The sequence below is a fragment of the Euprymna scolopes genome, chromosome 28, assembly GCF_053919585.1.
Source record: "Euprymna scolopes isolate OS-2025 chromosome 28, ASM5391958v1, whole genome shotgun sequence".
In the NCBI taxonomy this organism is placed as follows: domain Eukaryota; kingdom Metazoa; phylum Mollusca; class Cephalopoda; order Sepiida; family Sepiolidae; genus Euprymna; species Euprymna scolopes.
Genome location: NC_136509.1, coordinates 93,749,421 through 93,771,176, shown reverse-complemented (window position 1 = coordinate 93,771,176; position 21,756 = coordinate 93,749,421). Strand labels below are relative to the sequence as shown.

Sequence of the window (21,756 nt, the reverse complement as noted above, 5' to 3'; positions counted from 1 at the left end):
CAAATCTGTACTCGTCCCTATTGCCCATTATCATAGCTTGGATGAACATGGAACACTATTGTATATAGGTAAAAAACTTAAAATTCATTTTAAAATACCACACCACATATATATATATATATATATATATATATATATATATATTTATATATACATACAGGCATATACCACACACACACACACATATATATAGTACACACACACACATAATATATATATATATATATACTAGCATGGGTGTCCGGCGTTGCCCGGGTATTTGGAGATGTATGTTAAGCAAAATTCTTTTTAAATTTGACCCCTATTATAACCCCTTAACATTTATTGTTTTGGGCTCCAATTGAGTTATTAAGTTTGATCCATGTCCAAGGAACCTATATGTAAACTATCCAGTGTTTAGACCCAAAATTGTCGGAGGAGTTTGGTAGAGTTCTCAAAAGTCAAATCGTTTAACTTTGACCCTTTAATCGCAAAATTTCTGGCCGAAACCCGATTACATCGATTTTCCCAAATCTCAGTACCCTGTATATCAAATTTCGTGTCTGTAGACTTAAAATTGACAGAGTTATTGCGTAGGGAAATGTACACACACGATACACAGATACACAAACAGACAGACAGACACTTTCACTTTTCTAGATTTATATAATACACACACATGTATGCATATTTCCCCTCCCCACACACACACACACATTTGTATATATGCTACACACATGTACGTACACATGCCAAACACACGCAGGGTGGAGCTCAATTGTACGAGGATTAGAAACGGCTAGTGAATTGAGCAGAAAATTCTTCCAGGTTATTTATGTATCTAAGATGACGGTTCAACAAGTACATGTTTAAATTAGACTTGAATACAACCATGTTTTAGTCGGTTAGGAAGCAGTTTCGTGGTATTTTGTTTTACGAAAGAAACTCTGCTCATGCTTGGCCCATTTGGTCATTGGTACATCGAAAAAGAGAGCAAGGGAAAATTCTCCGCTGCGGTCTTAGCTAGATATGTCTTTGCGGTGAAAGTTTTACACACGTGTGTGTGTGTGTGTATATATATATATATATATATGTTATAACATGTTCACACACTGGTTCCATTTAAATCACCGAAGTTAAGCAACGCTGAGCCTGATCAGTACAAAAATGGGGAGCAATTTTGGAATTCTCAGATTTACTCAGCATTGTTTCCAGTTGTCCTGGACTTTTCTTGCCGCTGGACTCAAGCAGTGCCGATTCAAGAGAAGTGCGATTGTAGATTGCCCACCTTTACCTCACAATTACGCGTGTACGTGTGTGTGTGTAAGTGTATTTTCTAACACATGTTAATCATTAATAATGTCAACATATAGAGCCTATCATCTTAAAAATATGAGCCTAATTATATATATATATATATATATATAGTAAGTTATAAAATATATATGGCAACTTACTACCTAGCTCTACCTATGTATTGAGCACTGTTGAAGTAAATACTAGTTTACGCATAAATTCATACTTTCGTATATTAATTATTGTGATTAAATGAAGTAGTTTATATGAGAGAGAGAGATGATTTATCTAATTTGGATCGAATATCAAAATTCATGACTTTCATATATATATATATATATATATATATATATATATATTATATATATATATATATATATATATATATAATTTTAGGAAGAAATATCCCTTTATTTAACGCCATGCAGACATGGTAAAATAGATTTTAACTTGAAGGCTAGATATTTATGGCTTTGACTGAAACGTGTCTGCCAAAGTGTAGCAAAATAAAACTTTTTAAATAAAACAATTCTCTCTCTCTATATATATATATTTGATTATTAAAAGTTGGAATGTAAATCAGTCTCTTAAGCTTGCATGTGCAGATCATGTTATAATCATTAGATCACTCTGGGCGAACGTCTCGACATTTAACAATAAATGTTTAAATTCTAACTTAATTTCTCTGTTAACGTTGGCCGTGTTGTTTGTTCCTTACTAATGGTTTCGCAAATGGCTTCGTTGCCGGGTACGAATCTCTCGACCAGCTGTAATCATTACAGATACAATCCAGATACAATACGGTATTCTAGCAGTGCTAGACTTTATACTTGATACGATTTGCAAATGTATCAACAACTCGGGATTCCTACTCTCGCCGACCTCTAATAAGAACATCACCAACGCTATTATAATACAGTATTCGGGAAAATTCCGTAAAAGACGTAGTTTCGAATCTTTAGAAAATTCTAAAAAGACAGCTAACGAAAGCAATAACTGAACTTTTACAACGCACGATATTAACAAGTTTCAAATTTCAAGGTGACGTTACTCATAAGATTATGACACGAATCTTCTCGACTTCTGGCGCGAAAATCTGAATGTCGCTTAATCTTAATGATTAACGTCATTATACGTGTTTATGCCCACCGCTATCATTAAACTATGTACGGTATAATCACGTTGACACACCGGTTTCCACTGGATCACCGAAGTTAAGCAACGCTGAACCTGGTTAGTACAAAATGGTGGACAATTTAGAACTTCCAGGTGCTTATCTCTGCTTATCTCGGCATTGTTTCCAGTCGTCTAGCACTTCTCCTTGCCACTGGTCTCAAACAGTGCCAAGATATGTGGTTGATGATTGTGCAACCATTGCCTCAAAAGTACACGCGCAGCTGTCCCTACGATGGGTATTCTTTGTCTTTCGAGACTGGACGGAGGCATCAATATTATTGAACTACGTTTATTGTGTCATTTTAAAAACGTATCGTTTAGTATATTTTTCGTAAAATATTACAGATAATATAAATTTTGAAGTTTCAATATAGTTTCGTCGGTTTTTTTTTTTTTTTAGACGTGGATTAATTCGGACGTTAAACTGTAAAAATAGATATTGAAAATGCAAACAAAGAAAAACTGCTAAAGTATATGATAATATCGTTGACAAGAAATGGGATTTTTCATACAGTCACAATGAAGCTTAAGGGTTATAGTATTTACAAAGACACTAACACAACCATAAAAACATATATATATATATATATATATATATATATATATATATATATATGTATGTATATATAAAATAAAATTAAAAAACAACATAAAAACATTATATATATATATATATATATATATATCTATATATAACATAAAATAAAAACAAACAAAAGAACATAAAAACATATATATATATATATATATATATATATATGACGGGACGCATTATTTATATAAGTATTAACAGTTATTATTGTCAAAGCTCTAGATAGAATAATATCAAGTTATTTGGCGTCTTGAATCGGCTTAAATCCGAATTTCAGAGATTAAATTTCAGCCGACACGCACACACATATATATATATATATATATATATATATATATGAAAAAAGGAAAGCGCCTATAACAATATAAATACTTGTTCTTTTTCACTGTTCATTCCGTTCGAATATTATTTCCCAAATTTTCATTATATATTAATTAATATATATATATGTATATATATATATATATATATATTGTGTGTGTAAAAGGGAGTTGCATGTGTGACGAAAACAAGAACCGGAAGTCGAAACAGACAACTAAATCCTATGTCATATGACAGCAAAAGTGTTAAAATTAAAACAAAGCTGGGAAATAATAAAAATTAAAAAAAGATGAACTTTACAAATAGTAATGTAATCTCAAGTCTGCATTCGTATAAAAATTACTTTTTCTTACAAACATTAAACGTTTAAATAGCGTTTTCATCTAATTTTACTCAAATACACACAAAGAACTTGGCTTTTATCTTAGGAGCTATGTGTTGTATCGGTTCTGATACAACATTTAATCTTTTTCTGATGTCAGCAAGTGTAGAAGGAGTCCGTCTTTAAATGTTTATCTTTGCGCCTAACTAGAGTCCCTCTTTGGGGGGGGGACTATTTTTCCTAAATTCAATCTTGTGTCTAACTCTGCCCTCCTCTGTAAGCACGTAATTAGAGATACGGGCAAATTATACATACAGGCACACATTACATTATATATATATATATATATATATATATATATATATATACATACACACACCTTACATTATATAATATATATATATATATATATATATATATATATATATATATATATATATATATACACACACACCTTATTATAAAAATATACTTATTCCATAGAAACACTACTTTTCTATTCTATTGAAGGATTTAGCAAACAATTAGCCTGGCGGATATCTTCAATGGAATTAAACAAACATTTCGCTGTTGTTCATATATAGTAGGTGTATTTTTAACTACTTTTAAGCTTTTCTTTCGTGTTTATAGCACTAAATCCTGAAACCGCGCATATATATAATAGCTTTTTGCTAATCTAAGAGAAATCCGTTACCAAAGTCCTCTAACAATTTTCAAGTTATTTTATTCTAGAATCTATCTCATTACAAAAGACTCTGATGTATAGTTTCGGCTTATTTCATATAACAATATTGAGACAATAAAATAATTGTAAATTTCACATTATTCAACGAAAAACCGGATATGCACAAATTTTATACAAATAAACTATTCATAAATGAAAAGAAACGCATATATATATATATATATATATATATATACTTTGAGATTTCAGGACTCACCTTGGTCAAAAAGTTGCAACACTTCCAGCGATTTCTTGCAAAAAAAAAAAAAAATGTGATGAGAGTAAGGGTTAGGGCTATTTAGGGGTCAGTCTGTAATGGTTGGGGCGGGGTCAGCAATTTTTGGGGGATGGGAGATGTTTCTTTCTTTAACTTTATTTTTTTAAACTTGTCGATTCTCCGGGGTTTTTTTTTTTTTTCTAGATACTTTTTTTCCTATCAGCTATACCGATGACCCCGAACGGAGGTCATTTAAATTACGGTAGCACTGTCTCATTAATGCATTCCACATGCCAGCGAATTGGGTTTTCTCAATACTAATAAGCAGAACAAAATATTGATAGATTTTTTTTTCGATTACTTTTGTTTTACTTTTTTTTTTATTGATTTAATTTCATTTTTTAAATACTTTTTTGCTTTTTAATCAAATATGGTATGTGTATATTATATTAATTTATTCGTGTATAGTTGTATGTGTATTTATAGGCGTGCGAATTAGTAAAACAAACATATATATATATATATATATATAAATTTATACTTAAATTATATATATTATATACATATATGTATATAATATATATTATCACGTATATATATATATATATCTATGTATATATGTGTGTGTATGTGTGTGTGTATATATATGCGTGTGTATTTACTTTGAACTTTTTATATTTTTATTAGAAATTTGTTTATTTTTCTTTACTTTTCTTTTTCTAATTCTTAAATTTAAAAAAAAAATTATTTTTATCCTTTTGTGAAGGTGTAGTTGCGATTGAAGAGTTGAGGTTTTAAATATTCTCCGCTTGTCGTCTTCATATGTGTGTGTGTGTGTGTGTGTGTGTGTGTGTGTGTGTGTGTGTGTGTGTGTGTTTTACGTGAGCGCGCACTTGCGATCTGTTTTTTTTTTTTTTTTTTTTTCTTTCTTAAACACTTGGAGCGGCAGCGGCACCACACACAAAAATTCCAGAGACGGGATAATAATAATATTAATAAATCTTTAAATAATAATTTTAAAAATAAAATGAAATATATAAATAAATAAAAAATGTGGCCTTTAAGCAGCCGTTCTTTTTAACATTATAAACCCCCCCTTTTTTCCCGCGGGGGAAACCAAAAATAATTTTTTTTTTTTTTTTTTTTTTTTTTTCAAAAGTGTAAACTTAATTTGTAGACCTATGTATATCAAAGACACCGTCACGAATAATGAAAATTCATCGTTCTAATAAAAGTAAGAATGCTAATGACGATGATGGTGATTGTTGAAGTACAGTGGATGATGATGATGACGGTATCATTAAGAACAGTAACATAAAAGACGATAACGGTGAAATCGTAAAATCCAAAGAACAAGTAGAAAATTCCACTGATGTAGAAAAATGTGATGATACTTCATGTATTAGACTCGGCAAAAATGATGCTGATCGGTGGAATATCGCTGATGATATTGATGACTGTGTTAGGAATATTGATGATGAAAACAATAACAATAATAATAATAATAATCGAAGTGATAGAAATGACGGACTTGCTAATCGATTGAGACGATGTGGCGCAGCTCGCCAAGTCGCTTTCGTGGCCAACCACAACAACGAGGATAACACGAGGAATATCACTACAGACAGAGTAGCACGCGAATGCGAGATGATTGATTTGGTCATTGGTAGGGTTAAATTTACGTTTGTTAATCTTGTCTGTCGTGTCGCCGATTGCAGTGATAAACGTTGATGTACGGTTAGCGGTATTCTTCGTCGGATTGTTTACGTCTACGGCTAGCCTCAAATAGCGGTAGTCACTTTCCGTCGCCTTGCATAAGGTGCGGGCGTGTGTGTGTGTGTGTGTGTGTGGTGGGGAAAGGTGGGGAGAGACCTTTCGAGCAAGCCGCGACTGTCAGGCCTTCCTCCTCCGTCGCTGTTTGTCGGAACCGGGGAGATTGTTATTTGACTCTCGCTGGCTGAAGCCGTTCCATCACAGAAATAAGAAATATAAGTAGTAGTTGGTGTTTCGATATACGATTTTGTTGTTCTTCTCGGCGGTAATATTCTACAAGATCCTTAAGAACACGTTCTAAGCATCGAAGTGTTTGTTGTAATAATGATAGTAATAAATTTAAAACTAATTGGGAAGCTAGAAGTTTCGGTTCTAATAGTTTCGGTAGGGTTGTGCTAATATATAAGAGCAAAGGTGGTAGGTGTATATCTCTAGAATGGTTTTCAGGTGGAGGTGAAGGGGGTGGTTGCGGTTTTGGGGTACTTGTCACGGGGGTGGGTAGATTTGTCGTTATTGTTTTGGGGCGTTTTCGTGGCATTGGTGTTGGTGCAGGCCGGGGGGATACAGTAAGAAAGAACATAGGAAATCCCGCTTCTGAAATAAGAAACTCTTATCCTTATATTCCCGATGTCCGCTGACGACAATATCCGCGTTATTATTATCGATGTTCCTATCACGAAACCAATCTGGTCACATCGGTAGTTACGGTAACCCTAACAATGACGCGATTCTGCACGGAGCTATACTTATTACCATTTTCGCGTCTAACTATCTGTCGTGGTGCCTGTCGTCCATGACGTCGCCGTTATTGACTGTGTTTGTATGGAGATGGTTACCGTCTGTTTGTTTAGTTTCTGTTGTTGTTGTGGTTTTGCTTCTTTTTTTTTCTTTTTTTTTTTTGCTTGTTTGTTTGTTTTTGGCGCCGCTGCCAGTGGTACGGCGGCAATTTCCCGTTCACGTAACGGAGAGGTAGAGAAACAACATCTTCTTCGAACGCGTCCGACGCCGCCTCCGACGCCCCCACCGCCTCCTCCTCCGCTTCTACCTCTGCTGCTGTTGGTGCTGCGGCTGCTGCAACCAGTCACTAACGTAGCAGTAGTAGTGGTAGTTGTTGATATAGTAATCACTCAGTGGCGGCGGTGGTAGTGGTCAGATAAAGGTGGAAAGCCTAATGGGAGTAGCCGCGGTAAGAACAAGAGTAGCAGTTATGGTGGATGCCGTAGTGGTTATGGCTGTAGTATGGTAGTCGAAGCATGATTTTGTGGAAGCTATACTCATTCGATTGAAAAGTAATTATATTAGTAATAACAATGATGATAACAACAACTTGTAGTGCCGGTATCGATTGGCGCCTCACGAAATAGGTGAGAAAGGTCGAGGAGGATAGAAAGACCGAGAAGTTAAAGCCCTAATCAGACCTCCTCTAGATAGGTACGAAGAGGACTGCGACCTCGGAGAGGCTTATTGCCACCCATATTCCAGCGACGACTAATGGTCATTGTCAGCGAGAAATCAATGGCACACGGCTGTTCCGATGATGCAGATTCATTTGCAAAGGTTACCGACAGAAGGGAAGAGTACTGAAAATCTGGAGAGACTTGTCACTTAGACTCAAGGTATTATTATTGGTTGTATCATTGAACAATTTCTCGTGGTGACGGGTGTAAGAACTTGTAATGAGTGAAATAATAACGTTCACAGGGAACATGAGTTGAAACAGATACATGGAGAGCATTAGCAAGGCTGTTGCGAAGAAGGTGGGCTCTCTCTACCGTGCTAGAAAACTACTTACGCCTGAAAGTATCCTGTACCTCTATAAGGCCACCATTCGCCCATGTATGGAGTACTGTTGTCACATTTGGACTGGTGCATCTGCTGTTTGTCTCTCACTCCTGGACAGGGTTCAAAAGAGAGTCGCCAACCGGATAGGTCCTGAACTGTCATCTAAGCTTAAGCCTCTGTCCCATCGACGAGACGTTGCATCCATCTGCCTGATCTAATGGTGAATGCTCTGACGAACTATAAGCACTTGTACCCCCTCGATGTAAATACCCCGATAAACCCAACAAGCAGCTAAATCCCACCCCTACACAGTAGAGATCCCTAGGTGTAAGAAAGTCTTCTACTCCAATAGTTTCTTCCCCAGAACTGCTAGACTTTGGAACTCTCTTCCGGGATTCTGCTTTCCCAACTGTACTGACATGCAGAAGTTTAAGTGTGATGTGAACAAACATCTTGCTGCTCATCTCCCTTCATAATGCCTCTGCAACTTATGCCCCCGATAGTAACCCCCTATTCAAAATGGCACTGTGCCTTGTTTGAGGGTAAAACTGAATGAATAAATAATAATAATAATAATAATAATAATAATAATAATAAACCAAGGAAACTGAAACTGCTGCAAAGATTATACACTGCAGCCTCCCACTTTAAAACAGCTAGTGACATAAACGTAATTGTGAAAAGTCAAGGTAGGTGGAAGGACCGGAGAAGGAATGCACTGACCAGATCTTCACTGGAAGAATGGGAAGTGTACTGGGGTCATGAGGAGACTTATTGCGACTCCAACTGCAGTGAAGATCATGGCAATTGCCAGCGAAATATCAATAGTAAGTGGCTGTTGCGAGAGCGCAGTCATTTGCAAAGGCTATCGAAGTAGGTAGAGATTACTGGAAATTTCGGGAGAATCCAGGGAACACCACCGGTTGTTGTCATTAAACAATCTGTTATGAAGACATGTGAGAATTTTGAATGAGTAACAATAACAATATGAAACCAATGGAATTGAAACTGTTAATCATAATTAAATACCCCACCATAAAAAAGGCATTAGTCTCGCCCGATACCATAAAAATAATCATTAAGGGTCGAGGAGAATGGAAAGACCGAGTGGAGAGAGCACTGTGTAGATCTTCACTGGAAAAGCACCGAGAGGACTAAAACCTTGGAGAGGCTTATCGTCACCCAAATGATCATTGCCAGCGAGAAACCTATCTATGTCTTTGCCTGTCTCCATATTTTCAGACTCTTTCGAAACTAAATATCGCAGAACGCTCCTAGAGTCTGATTGAAATTTTTATGGACCGTTCTTTCATGGATCTTTAGCCGGTTAAAATAGTTTTTATGGGCTAAAAAGGGGCCAAAAATTGAAAAAAATCGTCATACATTTCATAAAATCATCCTTTTTTAATCAGTTCATATGCGTGTTATGTTTGTACAGTGGTAACGTCACCAGCTTTGAATGCTACAGTTTTTTGCTTTTGGTTTCGATTCTAGCTGATGTCACCCAAATATTTTTTCTTTTACTTTTGAAATAACGACTCTATAACAACATATACGAAATCTGGATAAATTAAAATATCATATTTAAGCGTAGTTTACGACCAGATAAAGCCGGGCACCCCCGCTGTCAATGGCAAGCGGTTTTTACAATAATGCAAAGCCATTTGCAAAGGCTATCGAAATAGGTGGAGAATACTGGAAATCTGGGGGAACTTGCTGTCACTCAGGAAATAAGATGACGATCGATGTTGCTCGGGATTAAATGATTATATACATATGATAGATGGATAGAAAGGTATACACGTTTAATAATGGACAAATGTAATTTAAATGTATATTTCACTTGCTTTTTTCCGAATTGCCACAATTATTTAAGTTCAATGAAAATGAATTAACATTTAAAGAGTATATATAACGGAAATAAATATAAAAAAAACAAAGATCACACACATTTTATTTCATTGTCAGTATAGTTCGTCTTTGTTGAGTGATATAACTCAACGGAAACATTTATCTTCCTCGGTAAAGAAACCTGTTTTTTTTTCCTTTGTTTAAAATCGATAATTAGTGCGAAGAAATATATGCATTTATACGTAGATATAAATAAATAAATGTAAGTGTGTATACACATATGTACATACGTATATATAAATATTTACTTACATAGGCGTATATAGATACACGCATATACATACATGTACGTATATAAATGGAGAGTAGGGAATGCATCGTTCATGCTTTATCTGCAGCTTTGCTATTTGTCTCCCAGTCCTCATTTTTGATGAGTGATTTTTCTGAGAAAGGGAGAAGAAAAAGCTGTATTCTAGGTTGGCAGTATTTTGCGTGAACAGTCACCAGAGATTTTTTTTTTTTTTTTTTTTTTACAAAGGCATCACCACATTATCAAGGCCCAGAGGCCACTCAAGGATAAGGGTTAAAGAGTGTACAGTAGAAATTGGTCAATATAGTAATCATTAGTAATTAAAATTTGGTAAATTTAATAACTTATATGGAACGGCTCATCAAGAACTTATTTACTTTAGACTTGAACACAACCATATTGTAGTCAGCCGGAAAGCAGGAAAACGGAAGACAATTCCACAGGCGTGCAGTTCTAAGAAAGAAGCTTTGTTCATGGAATCTACGTTTAGGTTTAGGCACAGATAAAGAGTGGGGGAAATTATTGATAGTGTTTACAGCTAGACGAGTGTTTCTTGTGAAAGTTTGGCGAGGGGGGACCATAGAATGAAGCTCAGTTGAACACTTTCCATGAAAATAACGATACATCAGAGACAAACTCGCAACATCTCTTCTGTGAGATAGAGGTTGCAAGGAGGAGAAAAGGACATCTCCTACGAGGCTACGAAGTCTATTTTGAACTCTATCAAGGCAGGACAAGTCCTTTCTAGCAGCTCCTGCCCAGATGTGGCAACAGTATTCCATCCTTGGACGTACCTGGCTCTTATATAGGTAGAGAATAGCATCAGCAGTGAGATATCTACTGGATCGATAGAAAGATCCCACCATTTTTCCAGCGGCCTTGGCAACAGATTTGATATACGTGTTCCATTTAAGATCAGGAGTAATGGTCAAGCCCAGAAGCTTGTCAAAACTTGAGGCCTCCTGAAGACGAGAGCCATTCATTTCAATTGATGCCAGATGTAGATTAGAATGTTGATGATGTAAAGAGAGAAGCTTGGTTTTAGATGCATTAAAAGTAACCAGCCACTCCTTTCCCCATTGTACTACGTGCTCAAGGTCAGAGGAGAGAGAATTGGAGAGAACTTGGTCGTTTACTGTCTTAGATGTGGTACCATAAATGGTAGTGTCGTCAGCATAAATGTCTACAAATGATGTAAGGATATGATTTGGAAGATCATTAATGTAGATCAGGAAAAGAGTTGGGCCCAGGATGGATCCCTGAGGGACACCGGCATTAATACTGTGAGCTTCTGATTTTTGCCCCTCAACTACTACTCTTATGAACCTATCAGAAAGAAATGATTTAATAATTGAGAAGACATTTCCAGCTATACCATAGCTAGCGATCTTATGAAGTAAACCTTTATGCCATACCCTATCAAAGGCTTTAGATATGTCAAGAGCAATTGCCCTAGAAAGATTGCCACCGTCGAGAGATTTGCTAATCCTATGCGATATAACTGTAAGGACATCTGCTGTAGATCTAGCAGAACGGAAACCATATTGAGTGTCACTAAAAAGGTTATTTTTGTTGAGATGTTTGATTACTTCTGTATTTAACACAGATTCTAGCAACTTACTCATGACGCACAGGAGACTTATTGGCCTGTACTGAGAGGGGGATGAGCGATCACCTGAATTCTTAAATACAGGGCATACTGATGAGATTTTCCAGGGAGATGGGAAACTATTCTCCTTAAGACAACGTTTAAACAGTTTTGTAAGTATGGGCGCTAATTCAAGTTGAAGTTTTTTGAGTACTATAATTGGAATACCATCAGGGCCAGTTGCTTTACTCGAATCAAGGTTTTTGATTAGCTTCGCAACATCACGTACAGATATACGTATATCACATAGCGTGTTTTCTGATACAGGAGGAAATATTGGAGGTTGGCGGTCTTGGTCGCAAAGGGTAGAATTAGCTGCAAAGTTCTTGACAAAGAGTTTGGCTTTGTCTGATGCTGACGAGATTACCTCAGGTCCATTGATAATAGTTGGGATGGAGCACACGCTTCTATTCAGGATTCTGTTTGCTATTTGCCAAAACTGGTGGGAACCAAGCCTCTGCTCAGCTACTTTGGACTTAACAGATTGAGCATACAACACTCTTGCGTTCCTTATTACTTTCTTACAATGGTTGCTGGCAGTCCTGAAAACGGCTTTAGTTTCCATACATCTATTACGTTTGAAGCAGTGGAAAAAGTGATTTCTGTGCGCAATGGCAGCAGCACATTCTGGAGAGAACCATGGCTGGCTGTTAGGTTTTTGCTGAAACTTTTTAGAGGGTATGAAATGGTCAATACCTACAATTAACCATTCAGTTAGGTCTAATACTATAGAGGACACATCCTTTTTAAACATGGAATGCAGAGGTAGATCAGATATAAATGTACGGAAGCTATCCCAGTCAGCCTTAGTGTATCGATATACTGTACGATGAAGAGGTACGTCTGGGGACTTATTACATTTCATTTTTATCTTAATTGATACAACAGAGTGGTCGGAAGATCCAAGAGGCGACAGAACAGAAACTGAACATAGTTCAGGGCAAGTTGTGAGAAAAAGGTCTAGTAGGCTCGCATACTGGCCGTCATTATCGGGCACACGGGTAGGTTCCTGAACAATTTGAGTGAGGTCATAGGCAATGGAGAAATCATGACAGAACCTCCCCTCATCATCGGTCTTGTTTGAGTGGGTCAACCATTCAACGTTGTGAACATTGAAGTCTCCACATACGTGAACGTTAGCTGAAGGATAAGTAGAAAGGACTTGGTCAATTTTCTCAGATATGCTTTGAAAGATAGTAACTCCGCTGTTGTGGGGGCGATAGAGAGTAAATATAAATGCAGTAGTGTGAGCTAAAGCAACCCGGAAGCACATATAGGGTAAGTTAGGATCTTCCCTGGAGATGTCCCTCCCACATGGAAAGCTATCTTTAATATAGGCACATATTCCATGCCCATGGCGATCTTGGGGGTCAGATTTAGAAGTTAAGTTAGAGTATCCTGAAATCGCAAACTCATCTAGGGAAATAGCCTGTCCAATGCCAGTTTCACTTAAAAATAAAAGGTCTGGTTTAGTCTCCTGTAATTGGGTTTCAACCTCTGGAAGGTTAGAACGAAGACCCCTGATGTTGGAGAAGGAGACATGGTAGTAGGGGTCTACGTTGGAAGTTGGAGAACCGGGTTTAATCGTGTATTTTTTCTTGAAACTTGTCATGATGAAATTTTGGAATTTGTGGACTAGGTCGACAGATTTACTTAGAGCAGGACAGAGAGGGGAAATTAAGAGAGAAAAAGAAACGAAGAATTTTTTTTTATTTGTAGCTAATGATAAGGTAAAGCCGTAACAATTACCCACTAGTATGGCATCGAGAGGCCCCACCAGAAGCTACTGCATGGTCCAGAATCCATTCACCAAATGGCAATACAGCAGCCCCAGTACTTTGCACCTGCTGATAGGACAGCCTCCTTAGTGGTTAATCCAAGGTTCGGGTCCCTGACTATCAGGCGGATAACGTCAGCCCAGACAAAACGTTTACCTCCAGCACCCTTACTAGTGACATGGCTACAAGGATAGACATAGAAACAGAAAATTTCCGCCATCTCAGCCAACTGTTCGCAAAAATACTGCCAACCTAGAAAACAGCTTTTTCTTCTCCCTTTGTCCGAAAAATCACTCATTTAAAAAAATGAGAACTGAGGGACAAATAAGAAGAAGCGAGAGTAACAGGAGCTGCCGATAACGCATCCACAATGCGTTTTCTACTCTCCATTAAAAAAAAAAAAAAACAAAAAAAACTATTAAGTATTGTACTTAATAAAAGTCCAACGGACGTGTTTAAGGGAAAGTGTGGTGATAGATTCCCCTCACACGAACTAAAAATGAGTTTAATTCGTAATTTTTGCTATCAACTCGGTAGATAAATAAACATATGTACGAGGAAAAAAAAAACTAGCATTTAATAAAACAGAAATACACAAATTAAATACTGAAATAAAATGGAGTTGTTAATATTTTAAATCTAAAATAAAAAGCATGATTGAAATCACTTATCTCAACAAAAACAATTCCGTATCCAAATTGCAAACTGTATTGAAAGAAATTCAGTTAGTAGCGTTCAAAACATTTTTTTTGAAATTAGCCGTTAAAAGAAAATCTTTCCGTTTCTATGTCCATCCTTGTGGCCCCGTCACTAGTAAGGGTACTGGAGGTAAACGTTTTATCTGCGCTGACATTATCCGCCTGATAATCAGGGACCCGAACCTTGGTTTAACCACTAAGGAGGCTGTCCTATCAGTAGGTGCAAAGTACTGGGGCTGCTGTATTGCCATTCGGTGAATGGATTCTGGACCTTGCAGTAGCTTCTGGTGGGGCTCCATAAATGAAATCGGGTGTTAAAATCGACGAGGGGTATAGAAGAAAGATAAGACAAAGAAAAGAAAGAAAATATATTTTTGAATGTTTCGCCTCAATCACTATCACTATCAATTATACTGGTGTCGTCTAACCGTCCACCTGACGCTCAGTAAATCTTTATCATCGAGTTGCTTTCGTAATGGCTCTTCAGTAAAAACAAGAACTAAAAAGAGAATGGTTACACATATAAAAAGAAGCTGACGCTGATCTGTATAAGAATAAAATGCAGTGTCAATCTGTAACAGAAATTAGAGCTAGTAGACAACGGAACGAATTTTAAAAGAAATATTACGTTATTAAGATTTGCGCGCGCGCACACACACACACACACACACACACACAAGTGGGTAATTGTTATGGCTTTACATTTTAACCACTAAGGAGGCTGTCCTATCAGTAGGTGCAAAGTACTGGGGCTGCTGTATTGCCATTCGGTGAATAGATTCTGGACCTTGCAGTAGCTTCTGGTGGGGCTTCTCGATGCCATATTAGTGGGTAATTGTTATGGCTTTACATTTTCATCTGCTACATTTTTTCCTTCGTTTCTTTTTCTCTTACTTTCCCTTCTATGCCCTGCTCTAAGCAAGTCTGTCGACCTAGTCCACAAATCACAAAACTTCGTGAAAAGTTTCCAGAAAAAAAACACGATTAAACCCAGATCTTCCAACGTAGACTCCCACTACCATGTCTCCTTCTCCAACATCAGGGGTCTACCTTCCAGAGCTTGAAACCTAATTACAGGAGACAAAAGTAGACATTATTCCTAAGCGAAATTGGCATTGGACCGACTATTTCTCTAGAAGAATTTAGAATTAAATGATACACTCACTTGACCCCCAAGATTGCCATGGGCATGGAATGTGCCTACATTAAAGATGGCTTTCAATGTGGTAGGGACATCTCCAGAGACGATCCTAAATTTACCCTATATGTACTTCCGGGTTGTCTTTGCTCAGACGACTGCGTTTATATTTGTTCTCGACTGCCCGCCCCCTCCCAACAGCGGAGTTACGATCTTTAAGAGCATATCTGAGAAAATTGACCACATCCTGCCCACTCATCCTTCGGCTAACATTCAGATCTATGGAGATTTCAATGTTCACAATGTGGAATGGTTGCCCCACTACAAACAAGACAGATGATGAGAGGAGGTTCTGTCACGATTTCTCCATTGATTATGACTCCTCTTAGATTGTTCGCGAACCCACCCGTGTGCCCGTTCTTATCCTCACAAGTTGCCCTAAGCTATGTCCATCTTCCGTCCTATCTCCCCTGGGATCCTCCGACCACTCCGTTGTATCAGTTAAGATAAAAATGAAATGTAATAAATCTTCAGACGTACCCTTCCATCATACTGTGTATCGATACTCTATGGCTGACTGGGATAGCTTCCGGAGATTTATATTCGATCTACCTCTGCGTTCCATGTTTAAAAAGGACGTGTCTTCTATAGTATCAAACCTGACGAAATGGTTAATTGTAGGTATAGACCGTTTCATACCCTCGAAAAATTTTCAGCAAAAACCTAACAGCCAGCCGTGGTTCTCTCCAGAATGTGCTGCTGCTATTGCGCACAGAAATCACTTTTTCCGTTGCTTCCAATGTAACAGATGTACTGAGACTAAAGTCGCTTTCAGGACCGCCAGCAACCACTTCAAAAGAGTAATGAAGAATGCTCAGTCTGTCAAGTCCAAAGTGACTGAATAGCGGCTTGGTTTCCACCAGTCTTGGCAAGTAGCAAACAAGATCCTGAACAGAAGCATGTGCTCTATCCCAACTATCATCAATGAACCTTAGGTAATCTTGTCAACATCAGAAACAGTCAAACTCTTTGCAATGAACTTTGCAGTTCATTCTACCCTATGCGACCAAGGCCGCCAATTCCCCGTATTTTCTCCTGTATCCGAAAACACGCTATGCGACATACAAATATCTGTGCGTGATGTTGCAAGCTAATCGAAATCCTTGATTCCAGTAAAGGAACTGGCCTTGAGGGCATTCCAATTATCGCGCTGAAAAAGCTTCAACCAGAACTAACTCCCATACTTACAAAGCTGTTTAAGCGTTGTCTTAAGAATTGCTTTCTAACACACTGGAAAATCTCATTGATATGTCCTGTATATAAGTATTCAGATGATCGGTCATCTCCCTCTCAGTACAGACCAATAAATCTCCTGTGCGTCATGAGTAAGTTACTGGAATCTGTTAACTAGAGAAGTAGTCAACCACCGCATCAAAATACTTTTCTTAGTGACATACAATTTTCGTTCTGCTAGATTTACAGCAGATGTGCTTACGATTATCTCATAGGATTAGCGAATCATAGGTTTTCTTTCTAGGGCAGTTGCTCTTGACATATCAAAGGCCTTTGATAGGGTATGGCATTAGGTCTACTTCACAAGATCTCCTGCAATGGTATAGCTGGAAATGTCTTTTCAATTATTACATAATTTATCTCTGATAGGTGTATAAGAGTAGTGGTGGGCAGAAATCAGAAGCTCACAGTATTAATGCTGGAGTCCCTCAGGAGGCCATCCTGGGTTCAACTCTCTTCCTGATCTAAAATAATATTCCAAATCACATCCTTAGGGGTCAAATTATAGACATTAATGCTGATGGCAGTAGCATCTATGGCAGCACACTTCCCGAGGCCTAAATTGCATCAAAAAAGGTTATCTTGATTGTTTTGTTGTCTGCGGCCAGTCTCAACCATCACAACTTCTTGAATCCAGGCGAAACGATTACGGGGGAGGAGTACCACAGACAAATTGACAAAATGCACCAGAAGGTCCAACGTATGTGCCCGAGATTGGTCAATATGAAAAGACCAATTCGCCTTCATGACAACGCTCGTGTGCATGTTGCTCAACTGACTCTGCAGAAACTGAACGAATTGGACGACGAGACTGCTTCATCCGCCATATTCACCGGACTTCTCGCCCACCGACTTACACTTTTTCAAGCATCTCGACAATTTTCTGTGCGTAAAATGCTTCAAAAAGAGAGATGATGCTAAATCAGCCTTCAATAACTTCATCGCTTCCATAACTCCGTATTTCTATATTAATGGAATAAAAATTGTTTCTTGTTGGCAAAAAATGTGTCGATTTTAATGGTCCGTAGTACGATTAATAACGTTTATTTTGAAGGTAAATGTAAAAAAAAAAAAAAAGAAACGTTATTTTTGCACCAACCTAATAAATATATATATATATTTGTAGTCATCGACATACAGTCCTGTTTCGTTATATCACAACTCATCAGTGCCGCTAGACTAGCATCTCTCCCAAGCCAAGGATTGAACCCAGAACCGTCGTGTTGACGGTCGGCAGTTCTCCCACCCGACTATGGAATCGACGCCCGTAAATAACTCGTCGGAATGTCTATTTTAGCATATATATATATATATATATATATATATGCATGTTTTTAAGCGCAAGATTTACTCTTAAACTGATTAACCGATAATTATCAATTTTCGAATAGAACTTTTAAATGTAAGGAGCTAAAATGTGAATCATATTTACTTTAAGTAGGAAGAAAATTGCAGGTGGCATCCAGTTGTCATAATTCAACTGCCTCCAATTTTTAGTGAAAATTTTTAAATAAAATATTAGACGTCAATTTCTGAGTATTTCCTTGAATTCTCATTTTCTTTTTTCAAATATTTTTAAAAAAATTTTAGGAGGCATGATGCGGAAACATCCTATTTGAAAATTCGGTTTAAATTTGCATAAACGTGATCCATAGACATTAGACTCCAATTAAGCAATATTCACTAAGTTTCAATTTTGTCTTTATACCACTTAAATTGGAGACATCTAGGATCCAAATCAGGTAATGGATATTGATCAAAATACCAATAAAAGTTTAAAAAATTAAAAATTTAGTAACATTATATCTTGATTTTAATTTTTTTAAGGGGGCATTGCAGTGAGATAATTTTACCCGTCCTAGAACAAGTATTCTACTAGTATATATATATAAAAAATTCTACTTACGTGTGTGTGTGTGTATACTAGCAGATGTACCTAGCGTTGCTCGGTATTAAACGTAATGTTAAATTTCTTTTAAAAAATGAAGTAAAAAAAATACGGAAAGAAACGGAGACATGTGCATGGAAGTATTGTTTTTTTTAAAACAGTTTACTTCTTTCGAGTAAAAATAAATACTCTAGCTATGATCGAAACCCTAACCTAAAGTACTAATTTTTCATTTTTGACTCCTTAGCAATCCATCTTTCTAGGTTCATGGATATGACCTTAAACTATATGCGATGGTGAGGTCCTAGCTTGCGGGCTTTGGAGAGTGTGGAGCCACCCTTTAATTGCCATTGCTCCCAGGTCCACTCTGACCCGGACTGGTAGTATCTGTTAGAGTCTCAACTCTGAGTTAAATAGAAACAGACTTTAAAAAAATATATATATATATATACTCTATTAAAAAATTGTTTTTCAAAATCACTGGATTCGGCATTAAATAACCTAAAAAGGGTTGAAATGCCGTAAAATACAACCAACCATTTTTCTGGATGAAAATCGATAAAAAGATTCCACATGTCTGAATACTTTATATAACAAATCTGTATATCGAAAATTCGTTGAGTATATAGGCTGAGAGTTGTCCTCAAACTCACATTCTCACTTTTTAAAGATATATATATATATATATATATATACTAGCATGGGTGCCCGGCGTTGCCCGGGTGTTTGGAGGTGTATGCTGAGCAAAAAAAAGGGGGTAATTTTTTAAACTTTGACCCCTATTATGACCCCTGAAAATTTATTGTTTTGGGCTCAAATCAAGTTATTAAGTTAGATTCATGTCCACGGAAGCTATATCTAAAATTTAAAGTGTGTAGACCCAAAATTGTCGGAGAAGTTTGGTAGAGTTCTCAAAGCTCAAATCGTTGAACTTTGACCCCTTAATCGCCAAATTTCTGGCTAAAAACCGATCACATAGATTTTTCCAAATCTCAGTACCCTGTATATCAAATTTCGAGTCTGTAGACTAAAAATTGACAGAGTTATTTCGTAGGGAAATGTACACAGACACACACACACACACACACTTTCACTTTTATAGATATATAGATTTAAAATTTGAGTCTGACAGAATGACAAAATTATATTGCAAACCGATATATTAAACAAACGAACTTCAAAGAGACAAATGAACACATAAGTAAAAACAATTTGTATTAGAAAACATTTATTATTCCACGTCTTTTTTTTACAGACCTGACGACTGAGGTTCGCTCTTAATAAAAATTGTTTTTTATAGTCTTAATTTTGACTTCCTTTTTCATAAAAAACTAAAAAAAAAATCAAGAAAGAAAAGAAATTTAATTTTATTTTTTCATTAATTTCTTTCTGTGCAAAGCAATTCTTTCAAACTTACTCTGTTTCCAAAATGTTTTTATTTTATTCCCCTCCCCCTTCATTCATTTTCCTCCGCATCCTGGCAAGATTACTGTACACATAGATTCGAAAAAATAGTAAAAAACAAATATATAAATAAATGTTATCAAAGGCAAGATAAGTTACTTTTCTACCTAACTGGATATCTTTTTTGAGTTTTTATTCAATGTAATATATTTATTCAGCTCGAAAAACATACAGTGTTTACCGATGTGTTGGAAAATTCAAGATGGCGTCTCACACCCTCTTTAACACCGTAAGTTTGGGAAAAGGTGTTATAAATAAAAAAACTATACAAAATACTATTAAAAACCCGCCGAATATATGTCAACCTATGTCACGGTAACATATATTGAGCGAGTTTTTAACAGTATTTTAACAGGGCACATCGTAAAAACTGACCCATTAATTTTCCTGAAGTAAAAACTATATAGTTTTTAAACTTTTAAAACTGTACATTATAAAAAGAAAACTGTTCGAGTGATTTTTTTTTTTTTTTACATGGGTGTCACCACTTATCAAGGCCCAAAGGCCACTCAAGGATAAGGGTTAATAGGTATACATTAGTCATTGTGATTTTAGCATAGTAAACAGTGGGAATTTTGTAACTTGGATTACTTGAAAAAGAAAACTGTTCGAATGATTGAAAATGAAAACAAAATAACAATGTAAATATATTGATAAGAAAAAAACAAAAACAAACGAAGTTTCCGTTTCAGGAACCCGAGTTTAATTTTATGTCGTAATCATTCAACTCGTTAGCGGTTTTATTCAGCGATTAGGGATAACCATACGACATATCTAATTACCAAAGCGATTTAAAAAAAAAAAATTTTTTTTTATTAAAACTAAACCTGTTTAGTTTTAATGAACCAATTTTTTTAAAGCCAACACTTTAGTTATTTTGAGAGCGTGCAACTGCACCCGAAAGGTTGATTAGGAAACTCCAAATCCTTTTATGACTCGGAAAAAAAAAGGGCTTTTTATCGGCTTAAATGATAAACTAATGTTAAATATTAGTATTTGCCATCGATTCTGAAATAAAATGAAATCCTGACATTGTGATCATTTTTGCAGGTGTTATGTGCCAAATATTTAAGTCTTTAATTTTAAAGTCGATTTTATTTATAAAATATCTTTTTAGAAATCAATCTCAAAAACAATCTGAACAATAAATCTCTTTTGTTATGGCTAAGTTTTTGTCAAGGGTAGAAATTATAATAGACAAGTATTCATCCATGATGACATTTTACCGATTTCCTGGTTTACAGGTATTCTTGCTAAATTTCTTCGAAAGAATTGACATAAACAATACTTCAACTAAATACGTATATTTCATGCAATAATGACTTTTATTTCTTCTGACTTTTCCTAAACTAAACATAAAACATCGGTTAGGGTTAGTTTAACATTCTGTAAAAGTACCTTCCGTTTTTTTTTTGTTTGTTTTGTTTTTTTGTACTTCTGCAGAGAAGGTAAAAAACCGATAAAAACTGGATATATTTTTCGTGTTTTTATTCAATTTAACATGTT

The 21,756-nt window shown here is 36.2% G+C and overlaps 1 protein-coding gene across 4 annotated transcripts in view; it reads right to left on the bottom strand.

Annotated features, from left to right (window-relative positions):
* The window catches only part of LOC145249737 (uncharacterized), a 1,648,663-nt gene extending 1,640,124 nt beyond the window's left edge, over positions 1-8,539 (bottom strand). For all 4 annotated transcript variants that reach the window (XM_080111644.1, XM_080111643.1, XM_080111642.1 and 1 more), the window contains exon 1: positions 4,628-8,539. The gene's annotated coding sequence lies outside the window, so the exon portion shown is untranslated. The remainder of the gene's footprint in view (positions 1-4,627) is intronic.
* Positions 8,540-21,756: the final 13,217 nt, after the last annotated feature.